This window comes from Anser anser (genome assembly GCF_964211835.1).
Source record: "Anser anser genome assembly, chromosome: 1".
Taxonomy (NCBI): domain Eukaryota; kingdom Metazoa; phylum Chordata; class Aves; order Anseriformes; family Anatidae; genus Anser; species Anser anser.
In genome coordinates this window covers 93,983,786-93,995,885 of record NC_139720.1, presented here as the reverse complement: position 1 = coordinate 93,995,885, position 12,100 = coordinate 93,983,786, and the positions used below count along the sequence as shown (strand labels likewise).

At 41.5% G+C, this 12,100-nt stretch overlaps 1 protein-coding gene across 1 annotated transcript in view; it reads left to right on the top strand.

Annotated features, from left to right (window-relative positions):
- Positions 1 to 1,882: 1,882 nt before the first annotated feature.
- The window catches only part of ZPLD1 (zona pellucida like domain containing 1), a 108,820-nt gene continuing 98,602 nt past the window's right edge, over positions 1,883 to 12,100 (top strand). Inside the window, exon 1 of the mRNA XM_083819396.1 lies at positions 1,883 to 12,097. The gene's annotated coding sequence lies outside the window, so the exon portion shown is untranslated. The remainder of the gene's footprint in view (positions 12,098 to 12,100) is intronic.

Genomic DNA, 12,100 nt, shown 5'->3' with positions numbered 1-12,100 from the left:
AATTTCTTCTGGTTTAGCTCTTCACTTATACCCTTATGACGATTTCCATAGTTGTCTTCGGAAAATAATTGATTAGCTGCTTTATGTGTTTAGATTTATTGGACATCATCTGAGGATATTGGCTTTTAAGGTGTAGCTGAAATGAAGCCAGGGCACGAAACCAGTAAAGTAGGACAATTGCTTCTGTTAATTTCTGCAGTTTCCATGCATTGTGCTGTTTATAGCAATGTGTGCTTATGACTTAGGAGAGAACATGAGTTAGAAACTCAAGATATTTCTTCTGTGGTGACTTAGTTTGCAGTAATTCCTGCACAACCCAAGTTCCTTGCAAATAAAGAAGAGGTTGAGTCCTATGAATTTACTTCTTTTATTATTTTAAAATTGCTCTTGCAATTGTTGTAAGTGCTTGGAAAGCAAGTTTAGAACATTATTAGAAACTTGTCCCTGAGGGCATGTCTTTTATAGAATTACCAGTGGGTAAGAGCTGGCTGGGGAGGGAAGCATTTATACTGAAGCAGCAAGGACGGAAAATGTTTTAAGTAATACAGTACTGAATGTATGACCTGGTGCCCCTTAACTGTCATGGGAAATGAATGGCACTCTGCCTAGCGAAGGATTTCTTTAAGTCCCCTTTCACCTCCTTTATTTGTGCACTGGCAGTATTTTTTTTTTGCCTCTAATAATTCTTAAGGCATTAGGCATAATAGTCTCCATCTGAACCTTTTTAAACATGGCAGATATTTATGGATGTTCTGGTGAACTGGGGTCTAGTTTTCAGCTTTTCAGCATTCTCTCCCCTTGCGGTTTGTCACATGGCACCACAAAGAACTTTCTTCACCTCGCTGAGAGTTTGTGCAAAACACTTTTCCACCTCTTAGTTTTGAACTGCCACAGAGTGAGTTCCCAGCAGAGATCCAGCTGTAAAGGTCTCTGTGCATAGGCTGTAGGATCGAAGGACAAAGAAATGTCTGGGTGCAGGCGGAGGAAAGGAAGAAGGTGAGACCTGTCTTGTGGCCTCTCTACTTCTTTAAAATGATTTTGGGCTACTAACTTTTGTATTTTTGGCTGTTGATCTTTTGTTAAATCTACACAAGAGGTGACTACAGTCCTGAGGTATCAATGCTATTGATGTGGGGCTGGGAATCTACCCTATTGTCCTAAACAGTTTGTTAGGTGCCCAAGTAAAACCTTTTAAGAGCTTTGTGCATATGTGTGAATGTATGGTGTAATCCTCATTCCTTGCTTTCCTGGATGGAAACCTTTCCTACCATCCTATTTTTGTTTGTTAAATCTGTTTCCATTTATTCTGTTTTGTTTTTTTTTTTTTTAATTATTATTTTTTATGAGGGCTGGAAATTGTTTTTAAATAAGTTTGATTACTTTGCTCATTCAGTTTATTGAATCTGCAGCCTTAGTCTCAGTGCTGTACAGAAAGGTATGCTCTCATTAAGTCCTTTCAAACTGTCAATCTGCAGGGGAATATCCTCGCACACCCTTTTTTGAAAAGGTGACCTTCCTGATACTGAGATGGTAGAACAGGCCAGCACCCCAGAAATCTCAGTGGATGCAGACTGGCTAGGATAGCTTTGGCTGTTTTCCCTCTTCCTCTATGAAAAGGTCTGCCAGTCTTAATTATGAGCCCTAGATGTGCATCTTGAGGTTTGCAGCATCTGGAACACAGTGCAATGATTTCTGTTCTGCGTGAGGCATGCAAATAAGTGGCAGCTTGAACTTGCTCTGTTCCTAATGGTGTCTGTCTCTTTTGAATGCATCCTGCCTCATCAGCCCTTACAGATACCTGCCGCCTTGTTGCAACGTGACAGACAGGTTTTCAGACTCCCTTAGCTTTTAAAGCAGGGGGATGGATTCTCTTAAGGTAAACCTTACATGGCTTCCTGAATTAAATCAGTATGTTCTAACTGGACAAACCCAAATGAGTTGGGCAGCTATGCACAACAGGGGAGAGAAAACTGGAGTTGAAATGTTTTGCTCATTGCTAATATCCATGGATGATGTTCTTCGTAGGACTGTACTTTTGCTCTTGCTTCTTAGTCCTGTCCATCATTTCATATATTGCTGAGGATAGCTCTCTAAGCGGAACAGCTGTGCCGTCTGCCTCCAGCATTATTTCAGTCCTCACTGTTTTGGGATAAATTTCATGAAGTGTATTGCACATACAAACATTTAATTGAACAAATGGGAAGCTTCTCCAGTTAAGAAAGCTTTGCAAATGACAAGCAGTGTCCAATTTCCATTCTAATGGTTACTCTGGGGCTTTAAAGTATGTGTGAATTCATCTAGTAGGGGCTGATAGTATATTTGAGGCAGATGGCTTTGTTCTGCAAAGAAGAAATGTAAGTGGCTTTTGCTATAAATCTTATTTTTTTGGCAAAGGGTTGACGTGATAAAGATGTGAGTATTACTGAGAGTGCTCTTTAATAATTATAGTACCTTATGTTTTCCCTCAAGAATATGGTTAACTGACTAGAAAAATCTATTCTGAGTTTTTACGCCTAACTATAACAAACAGAAACACCCCCTTCTGTCTACAGCAGAAGATTGAAGAGTAGGCAGGTTATTAAACAGAAAGGCAGACGTCAGTCCTTAGAGAAGCATTGTAACTCCAGAAGGATGTTGGACTTGGTGGAAAATGCGTGTTCACGACAGCATGCTTTACTGATCAGAAAATCATAAAATCGTGTAGACCTAACCCTGTGTATATTACTGTTGTGGTTTTACCTTGCTAGGCAGCTGGACTCCACCACAACTGCTCTCTCACTTCCCCTCCTCAGAAGAGGAGGGGAAGAAGAAAGAAACGACTCATGGGTTAAGATAAGGATAATTTAATTAAAGGAAAAATAATTAAAGGAAAATTATTATAAATTAAATAGTTTAACTAAAGGGAGAAAAAAAAAAGCCACACAAGTAAAGGCCATGTTGAAGTGCAGAGGAAATAAGTTACTCTGCTTCCCACCAACGAGCCGTGCTTGACCATGTCCTTGAAGCAGGGCCTCAATGCACATAGCCGATGTTTGGGAGGACAGGTGTTTTCACAATGAGAGCCCTGTCCATCCTCTCCTTCCTTTTTCCACCTTTTATTGCTGTGTGCGACATCATATGGTGTGGAATATACCTTTGGTTGGTTTAGGTCAGCTGCCCTGGTGATGTTCCCTCCCCACCTCTTGTCCACCCCCAGCCTGCTGGCTCTTGGGGGCTTGGAGGGAGTCCTGATGCTGTGCAGCACTGCTCAGCAGCAGACACAACGCTGGTGTGATACCAGCGCTGTTCTAGCTACAAGTGCAGAGCACAGCACTGTATGGGCTGCAGCAGGGAAAGTTAACTCCATCCCAGCCAAACCCAGTAGTTATCTGCTTTTTAAGGCAGTTAGAAAGTAGACAATTGGAAGATGCTTAAGGTGTTCCTCTTAAATTTATGCTGGTGGTTTTTGCCCAAAGCTTCAATGCCTTGTACATCCTAATGTTTATGAAGGCTCAGCTGTGAAGCAGTTTCTCAGTCACCTGACTGAGAGCTACTAACAGAAATAGTGGGTGAAGAGGAAGGTGTTACTGGATGAAGTGGAGATGAATAAATCTACGGGATGGATAAGGTGGGAGGGTCTTGAATCTTGATGTTTGCCTGAATTTGCGTTCAACCAATGCATGGAAGCAGGATTTCTAATATAAATTTAGCTGTTATTAATAGCTTTGAGACATTTCTGGGATTTACTAGTGGAATAAAATTGAACAAGTATAAATTTGTGTTAGTGTTCCTTATCTGTGTGAAGACAGGTCTTGCTAACATGAGCAGTAAGGATGGGCAGCCCCGATCTGTGTAACTGAGAATGTGTTGTGTTTGCCACAGATTGTGTCAAAGCTGCATGTTTCCCACACCTTTATTTTCAAGGTTGAAGTACTATACTCCTTCCCTGATGCTTTCTTCCACAATATACTCTTAAAACTTTACTGTTGTTTCTTCCTACCTCAGGATTTGGATTTATGGATGGATTTTGTGGCTGCTGGTGTCCTTTTTGTAGAGCTTTTACCTTGCTAGTCTTCTACTATGTCTCTAACTGGAAACCCGTGAACAGCTGAGCTCTGGAGCTCATTTTCTAGCCTATCATTCATGAAAAAAAAAAGAAAAAGAGAACAGAGGACCAAACATACTGCATACCTTGGAGGGATCAGCTCTTGACAAAGAAATGCAAGGAAACTTGAATGAAGTTCTAAAACTTGCACTAAATATTTAAAAACAGAACACCCCCCCCCCCAAATCTGTTACTCTGATGTGAAGTCCAGGTTTATGCCCTTGAATTTATAAAACTTTTGAATATTGGCATATGTCTGTCTGAAACCTTAAAATATGCTTGTCAGAAATATTTTATAAGAACAGGCTTGATTATTGAGTCTTCAGACAGCATTTTTTGTTGTTACTTGAGACAGGTTTTTCTAGTGAGTTATGAAGCCCTGGAAAAAAAGACAGACATAATGGAAACATTGACAGATGCCTTAACTGCTGTAGTGTTGGCAGGCACCAACCTTGTGTTCATAAACCTTCTCAATAATTCTTATTCTAACAATAATAAGCAGGTATTGACTTCTGTTGTATTCAGCATCAAGATTCATTGACCTGAGAGGTAAATATTGGTGAGAGTGAAGCCAGGGTCAATATAACCCTCAAGGGACTGTTAATCTTCTGTAGACTGAAAAAGGAGTCAATATTGCTATCATTACATAATTCCAGTGTAAAAATTTCTATTATATACACACATGAAGGAAAGGAGAAAAAAAGCTACCAACAGATATGCAGCTATTTCACTGGTGGTGCCTGTGTATAGCATTTAAGTCATAAGATGATTGCTTTTTATTTAAAAAAAAATAATCTTGTGTAATGCAGTCTTGGTTTGGACCAAAAGCTAAGGAAGGCTGTGAGATCTTTTAAGGGCAATGGCATTCCCCAAGTGTTTGTTTTTTTTTTTTTTTTTTAACCTGTGGGTATAGTCCTGCCACATGCTGGGTGTCTTAGTCTTAATGCAGCATGCTGTGGGAGTTGCTGCTATTGCATCAGAATAACCAAGTGCTGGCTGCTCTGTGGGCTTGGGCTTCAGTGCTCACAATAAGGCAGAGTCAGGCCTTCAGTGTGTCTGCTAAATTGATCAGCGCAGTGTCTTCCTGAACAAGTACCTGAATTTCAGTTAAACCCTGGTTTTAAGCATTGTGCTCTCTGCTTCTCTCCCAAGGCCTATAGGTTCTCCTATTTCTCTAACCAAGCTGAGGTAAAGATGGAACAATCTTAAACTAGTGAACTTCAGGAATATTCAAGTTCTGTGAATGCAATGCCTTCAAAAACAGCTATGCTTTTTTGGAGAACGTGATGTGCGTATTTGGGAGGGGTTCTGCTGGTTCACTGTTTGCACAGCAGTGGGTAACACAGCAAAAAAAAAAAACAAAACACCACACCAACAGAAAAAAAAAAAAGAAAAAAAAAAGAGGTGGGGTTGCCCTGATGCCAGGGAACTGCTTAACAAATGCGTGCAAAGTGTATGGTCTTGCTGTCTGCAGTAGAGAGGTGTGTAGCCTGGAAGGTGGTGCTGGGGTTCTGAAATGAGGGAAGCCATTTTGAGAACCTCACAATTTCTACCCCCCTTTCTTGGTGCTTCAGCCAGGTTTGAAATTAGGAGGCTTCTCACACTGCTGTTGTGATTTGGTCTTGTTCCTGCTGTGTGCGTCTGAGATGGGATTTGCCTTTGATGAAGAGCCCTGCTAGCCCTGCTTCTGTGGTTAGTGAGTTTGGTCACACTCCTTGATGTGCTTTCTGGGGGAATACTGTCAGCTTCTAAACAGCTAGGCAAAGATCACATTTCACTAGGAAAAAAAATTGCCTATTCCTGGCTCATGATTTGTTTTTCCTCTATTGAAATAGCAGCTTACTTTCACTCATTCACATAGGGAGTAGAAATAATGTTGTGTGCCTTAGGAGCCTGCTCAAACACATTGGATAATAGGTAGGGATCAGTAAAAGCAAACAAGCTTGCGGACAAACCCTTAGGGTCAATTTCCTTCATATAAATTATTCACTGAATAATTTGTAGACAGCGAATACATATCGGCAAGGAATGGGTTTGGTTTGTGAATGAGTCATAAAGAGGAAATAGGTTTGAAATCAGCAGACCATTTACTCATAAGAAGTAATTGGACTGGCTCATGTTGTCCCTTAGGATAATCTGTAACTCTAGAAGAAAATCATGTATTTTAGGGTTGCGTAAAACTTTTTGCAATTGGTAACATTTATGAATCTATACACACTCACACATATTCTGTCATTGGTATTTGGATGAGAAGTTTTAATTCAATTTTTAAAAAAGAAGTATTACACTTAAATGACAAAGATACTGATATATCTTACTGGAGCTGATACTCAGAAACATGCGTGGTAGCAAGACAAAATAGTGAGGTCATCATATAATATAAAAAAGCCTGTAGATTAAAAAAAAAATATTGTTACTAGTCTTTGTACTTCATGCTTGCCTGAACATGAGCTGGCAGTGTGCCCCGGTGGCCAAGAAGGCCAACGGCATCCTGGCTTGTATCAGGAATAGTGTACCCAGCAGGACCAGGGAGGTGATAGTCCGCTTGTTCTCGGCTCTGGTGAGGCTGCACCTCGAGTGCTGTGTTCAGCTTTGGGCCCCTCACTACATCGAGGCCCTGGAGCATGTCCAGAGAAGGGCTACGAAGCTGGTGAAGGGCCTGGAGCACAAGTCCTGTGAGGAGCGGTTGAGGGAGCTGGGGGTGTTTTAGTCTGGAGAAGAGGAGGCTCAGGGGAGATCTCATTGCCCTCTACAGCTACCTGAAAGGTGTGGGGAGCTGGGGGTCGGCCTCTTCTCGCAGATAACCAGTGACAGGACTAGAGGGAATGGCCTCAAGTTGTGCCAGAGGAGGTTTAGCTTGGAAGTTAGGAGACATTTCTTCTCAGAAAGAGTGGCTAGGCATTGGAACAGGTTGCCCAAGGAGGTGGTGGAGTCACCATCCCTGGGGGTATTTAAGGAGAGATTGGACATGGTGCTTAGGGATGTGGTTTAGTGGGTGACATTGGTAGTATGGGGATAGTTGGACCAGATGATCTTGGAGGTTGTTTCCAACCTTAATGATTCTAGGATTCTAATTTATATGAATATCTGAGGGGAGGTATTGAGAGTATGGAGCCAGTCTCTTTTCAGTTGTGCCCAACAACAGGACAAGAGGCACCGTGCACAAACTGAGCCACAGGAGGTTCTGGCTAAATATGAGGGGGCACTTCACTGTGGGGTGACAGAGCACTGGAGCAGGTTGCCCAGAGAGGTTTTGGAGTCACCTTCTCTGGAGATATTCAAAACCTGCCTGGGTGCCATCCTGCGCAACGTGCTCTCGGTGGTCCTGCTCGGCATGGGGTTGGACTGGATCACAGAATCACAGAATTGTAGGGGTTGGAAGGGACCTCAATTCTGTGGTCCTGTGATTAGATGATTTTCAGAGGTCCTTTCCAACCTCGGCCATTCTGTGATTCATCTTCATATAGGCATAACATCCTAGAAAGAAATGCTTTTGAAAATTGCGTGATTTTCAAGTCCGAGTCTTAGCATTTTTTTTCGGGTCTGTTATAGTACAGCAATGGAATTAGATCTGTGTAAAACTAGATTAATATGGTGGTGCTGTGACTATACATTTAGAACTTTGGCAACTCCCGCTGACTCTTTTCTCTCCCTCTGCCCTGTTCTGTTTCTAGCTAGTTGATTTTCAAGAGAGCTTTTGCATAGCAAAACTTGTTTTATTGGCTCTTTAAATGTCAAGCCAATATTTTTGTGCTATACCTTGAAAGCCATCTGCGTTATAGTCTACAAAGTGTGAATCAGACTACCAAGAGGTACTTTTCCATGGTTGTCTACGAAACTGGTAGTTTTTACACATCTTTTTCCGTTTCTTTTTTTTAGTGTTCATCTCTAGACTTCAAGGTAGCTTTCCATTATGAGGGATTATTTTTAGCCCAGCCTTTTTATCAGATGGTGGTTAGAGCAGAAAGAGAGGCTGTTTGGCCTGTTAATTCTGTCCAGAGAGCTTCCTAGAATTAAATGTTGCATGCAGCATTCAGGACTGTGAAGAGTGCTTCTATTTATCTAGATGTATGTTAGAAACAACTACAGATGGTTAGAAAAAAAAAACACGCTTCAGTATTTCCTGCCTGGAATTACTAGACCTGAAATTAATAGGATAATTGTAGCTAATTTTATTAAACTGTAAGTTTAAGCAAATTAGTATTTTCTGGAAATTTCAGGGAAGGAATGATACTTCTGTAGAAATATTCTTATGCTGAGTGCTTTTTTTTTTTTTTTTTTTTGGAGTGGGAGACGATTATTTGTTTTTGTCTAGTTTTTTTAGGTAGTTTCCTGAGACTCCGAGCTTATGGAATTATGTCAGGAAAAAATGCAAAACAAACAAAAACAACAAAAAAACTTGTACAGTTCTTACGGGATTGGCACAATTCCTCTTTCCTGAATTAAAATTAGCTGTGTTTTAGGCAGGGAAATCTAGACTACAATAGACATCTGCTGAAATAGCCACTTCTGCATCACTTGTACATTAAGGATGTAGGCATCCTATTTGTGACAAAATAATACTTGAAAAGGATTTGGTATGGAAGCTTCCTAGGCAAGAAGTTCTACCCAAGTGTTTATTTCTATGTATATATTTGCATGTGTCTTTTGGTGCTATAAATTGTCAAATGTGTACCCTGTGAATCTGTCATGAGAATATCAGTTTGTCAAAAATTGATCAGCAGCCCATTACAGATTAAAGCATTTACCTTTTGCTGTGGAATGGTAGAAGAGTTTTTTTTGAAAGATTGTTGCCTGTTCCTGGTTTCTTTCCTTTTAAATACAAATGAGACTGAGATATGAATAACCCAGTAAAATGGAAGAAGTGCTTTTCCTAAAAGCCCAATATTTCAGTGCAAAGTGTTCATTTGTCTCAGGAGTTTCTTGGTGGAAATGCTGTTGCTGTTAGCACTAAATGGATGTTCAATTTCCAAGCTCGCAGCAATGGAGGGAAAGAATGTTGCACCATATGACAGTGTGAGTCAGGCATGTGGCACCGAACTAACAAATTCATGTGCCGAGCTCCATGTTAATCAGTTTCTACCATGTGGATCCCTCAGATTTGCTTTTCAGGTAGCACTATCCATTTGGTGCGGAGAGCAGATGTGCATTTCCAACATATGGTATAATCAGAAAAATCCAGAAGATGGTAGAGTAGACAGTGCCCATATTTCATCTTGGGTTTGCAGCATATTGATAGCGTGCACAGCAACTCCTTTCCCTTTCCTGTCTGTTACTTCAGAATGCCCCATCTCTTTTCTTGCATGTTACAGTGAGCAATCTGTAGCAGTTGGATTTTGCTGCCATCTGTCAGAGGCTCTGTTCCTTTCAGTTTTCACCTTCTCATGTTCTTCATGATGCTAATCTAGGAGCTGCAAGTAACTTGTCCTTTGTTTTTACTTTTTAAACAACATAAGGCCTTTCTTTGCATTCAAGTCCAGGAATAGCTTTATTCTGTTAAGGTCTCTTGGAAGTGTGGACTTTACTCACTGAGTTCACCTTAAAGAACAAGGCAGGCCAAAGATGTTGTCAGTCTCCTAAGAGCACTGTTGTGTGCTTTCAATGTACTCATACTTTGATAGAGCAGTCAGCACCAAAGGTGATAAGATGCATTGCTGATGTAGGCTGTGCTTATAGTATTGGCTAAGTTTAGGTTTGGATCCTTCGCCCCTCTAAAAAACCTCCTGTTCTGCCTACAGAAGCCACAACCTCAGGATAAAATGTTACCGAAGCCTTCATAACATCTCAGGGGCCTGAGCAGAGTTTGCTGGAGCAGTGTCAGGCTGAAGAGGCGATGAGCTGAGTCACAGCTGCACTGTGCTACTCCCCAGTTCTTCAGTTTGGGGCAGTAAGAGGAAGAAGGTATTTCTTTTCCCTTGTGATGTCCAGCTCCAGCACAGGCTTGGAGGGGATGCAGGGGCTAAAAGTGGTTATAGCCTCCAAGGGCTGTTTGTGGAGTAGGTAATGTTTTTGCAGGTATGTGTGTTTTGGTCAGCGGTTTGAGTATTAAATTTGCTGGGAGCTAAAGAGTGGGTCTGTTAGCTTTCAGCAGCCTGACTGAAGACACTCAGCTTATTAAAAGAAAACCAACCAACCAAACAAAACAAACAAAAAAAACAAACCACAAACAAAAACCTGCCAGTAGCTGGGATCATTGGGCTATGGATGCTGAGCCGTGTTACACATGATGCTGCTTTTTCATGGAAGATGAGTGAAGAATGGTACCTTATCCTCTTGCTGGCATGAATATGTCTGTTGGTGTCTGCTGGAAGGAGCTTGCTTTCTTGCGCTTGCTCTGATGTCTTTCTGTACTTTTCTTTGAAATGTGGAAACCTTGAAAAGTTAGAAACAGAAAGCTTGTGAGCTAGGCTTCGCTTTTATTTGCTTAATGCTTTTGGAGGGCCCAAGAGTATGCAATGCTGACTTGAAAATTGCCACTCATTAATCATAATGTGGTGAGCTTCATGATTCACACACCATGTGTTTGTAGTATTTGGTCTTGAGTGAACAAAGGCCTTGGGTGAACAAAGTGTTTCTTTGGCTTCAGAAGTCTAGGGTGCTGCTGTGTTTGCCAGGCTGGTGGCTGTCAGACAGAGGAGTAAGAAAGGAAGTAAGATAGTTATGGTAGACTAACTTGCTTCTCCAAGAAAGAAAGGCAGCTTATGTTTGTATGTGTCCTGACGATGCTCAACTGGTATCCATTTTCTTAATCAGAGGACCAATTATTACAACCCTGAGGTTGGAGAAGGTTTTCATTGCAGAACTTCCTCATTGTTTGATAAAATGAAGTGGGCAGACGTCAGAAAAAGGTTAGTTAAGGTTGAAAAGTCATTCTTATTTCTGCAGCATTTTATTATACCTTGTATCTGTTCTTCACAGACACTAAGCACTCCACATGTGGTTGGCAACCAGTGCAATTTGTAATGCTGTCTGACCAGGAGGCTTCTGAATAATAAGCCAGTAACAGCATGTGCGAACATGGCGTGAAAAGATTATTTCCATAGCCTTGCATGTAGGCATTGCCAAGTGATCGGGTTAAATGAGGGGGAAATCATTGGTGCTTTCATATGGGTCTGTTTCCTCCCATCACAAAGCTATGGACAGAGTTCCCAAAGGAGAGCATAGTTTAGCAGTGTTTGAGAGAGATCACCTTGCTGATGTCTACTTGAAAAGTGGGCCTGGCTGGGCTTCTCTGCCCTTCTCCTACTTTGTTCGTTTTTGTCTCACTGTATTCAGGTGAGGGAACAAGAGAATTCAAATATCATAACTTTTTGCTTTCTTGGTGTGACTGTAGGAGGCAGAGGAGATCAGGCCCTCAGCAGAGTTTTTTGTGATGTTTGTGCACTGTGGTCCGTGCTCTGTGTGCTCCTGCAGTTCTTGGTGCAAGCAGCCAACTAGTAGTGATGCTGAAGCACAACCAGGAGAGGAACCTGTGGACAAATGCCAGTAACTCAACTTCTTCACCAGGGGCTGCTGCTGATGTGAGATGGGTAAGAGAGGGCTGAAAGCAGAAACTTACAGGCTCTAGTGCCTCTGTCCCCTTGTGCATCGTCTCTGAAACACTGAAAAAGGAGTTCTGGGGCTTTCTCTTAAATACATTTTTTGGTCTGTTCATCCCTTAGCTATTGCCATTACATTTGTCCGTCTTCAGTTGACATCAATTGTCTTTTTTTTTTTTCTTTTGTAAACACCCTTTTATCATAGTACATTGCTGCCTGTTGTGATCTTATAGATGTATGGTGGCAACCAACTTTCCTGTTGTTCTCTGCAGATGGAAGGAATGTGACACCAATGTACTTTTCTGGTTTGTTACCAAAATTAACATATTTACTTCTCGGTGCCTTTCCCTCAGTGGTAGTGGAGTGATGGGAGTAATTTGCTTTGGTTCTTTAAATCTGCAGCAGGAGGCATCAGGGAGAAGCGTATAAAGTACGTGTTCTGCAGCGGCACAAAGCTGGGAGAAAAGCTTCAAGGGTA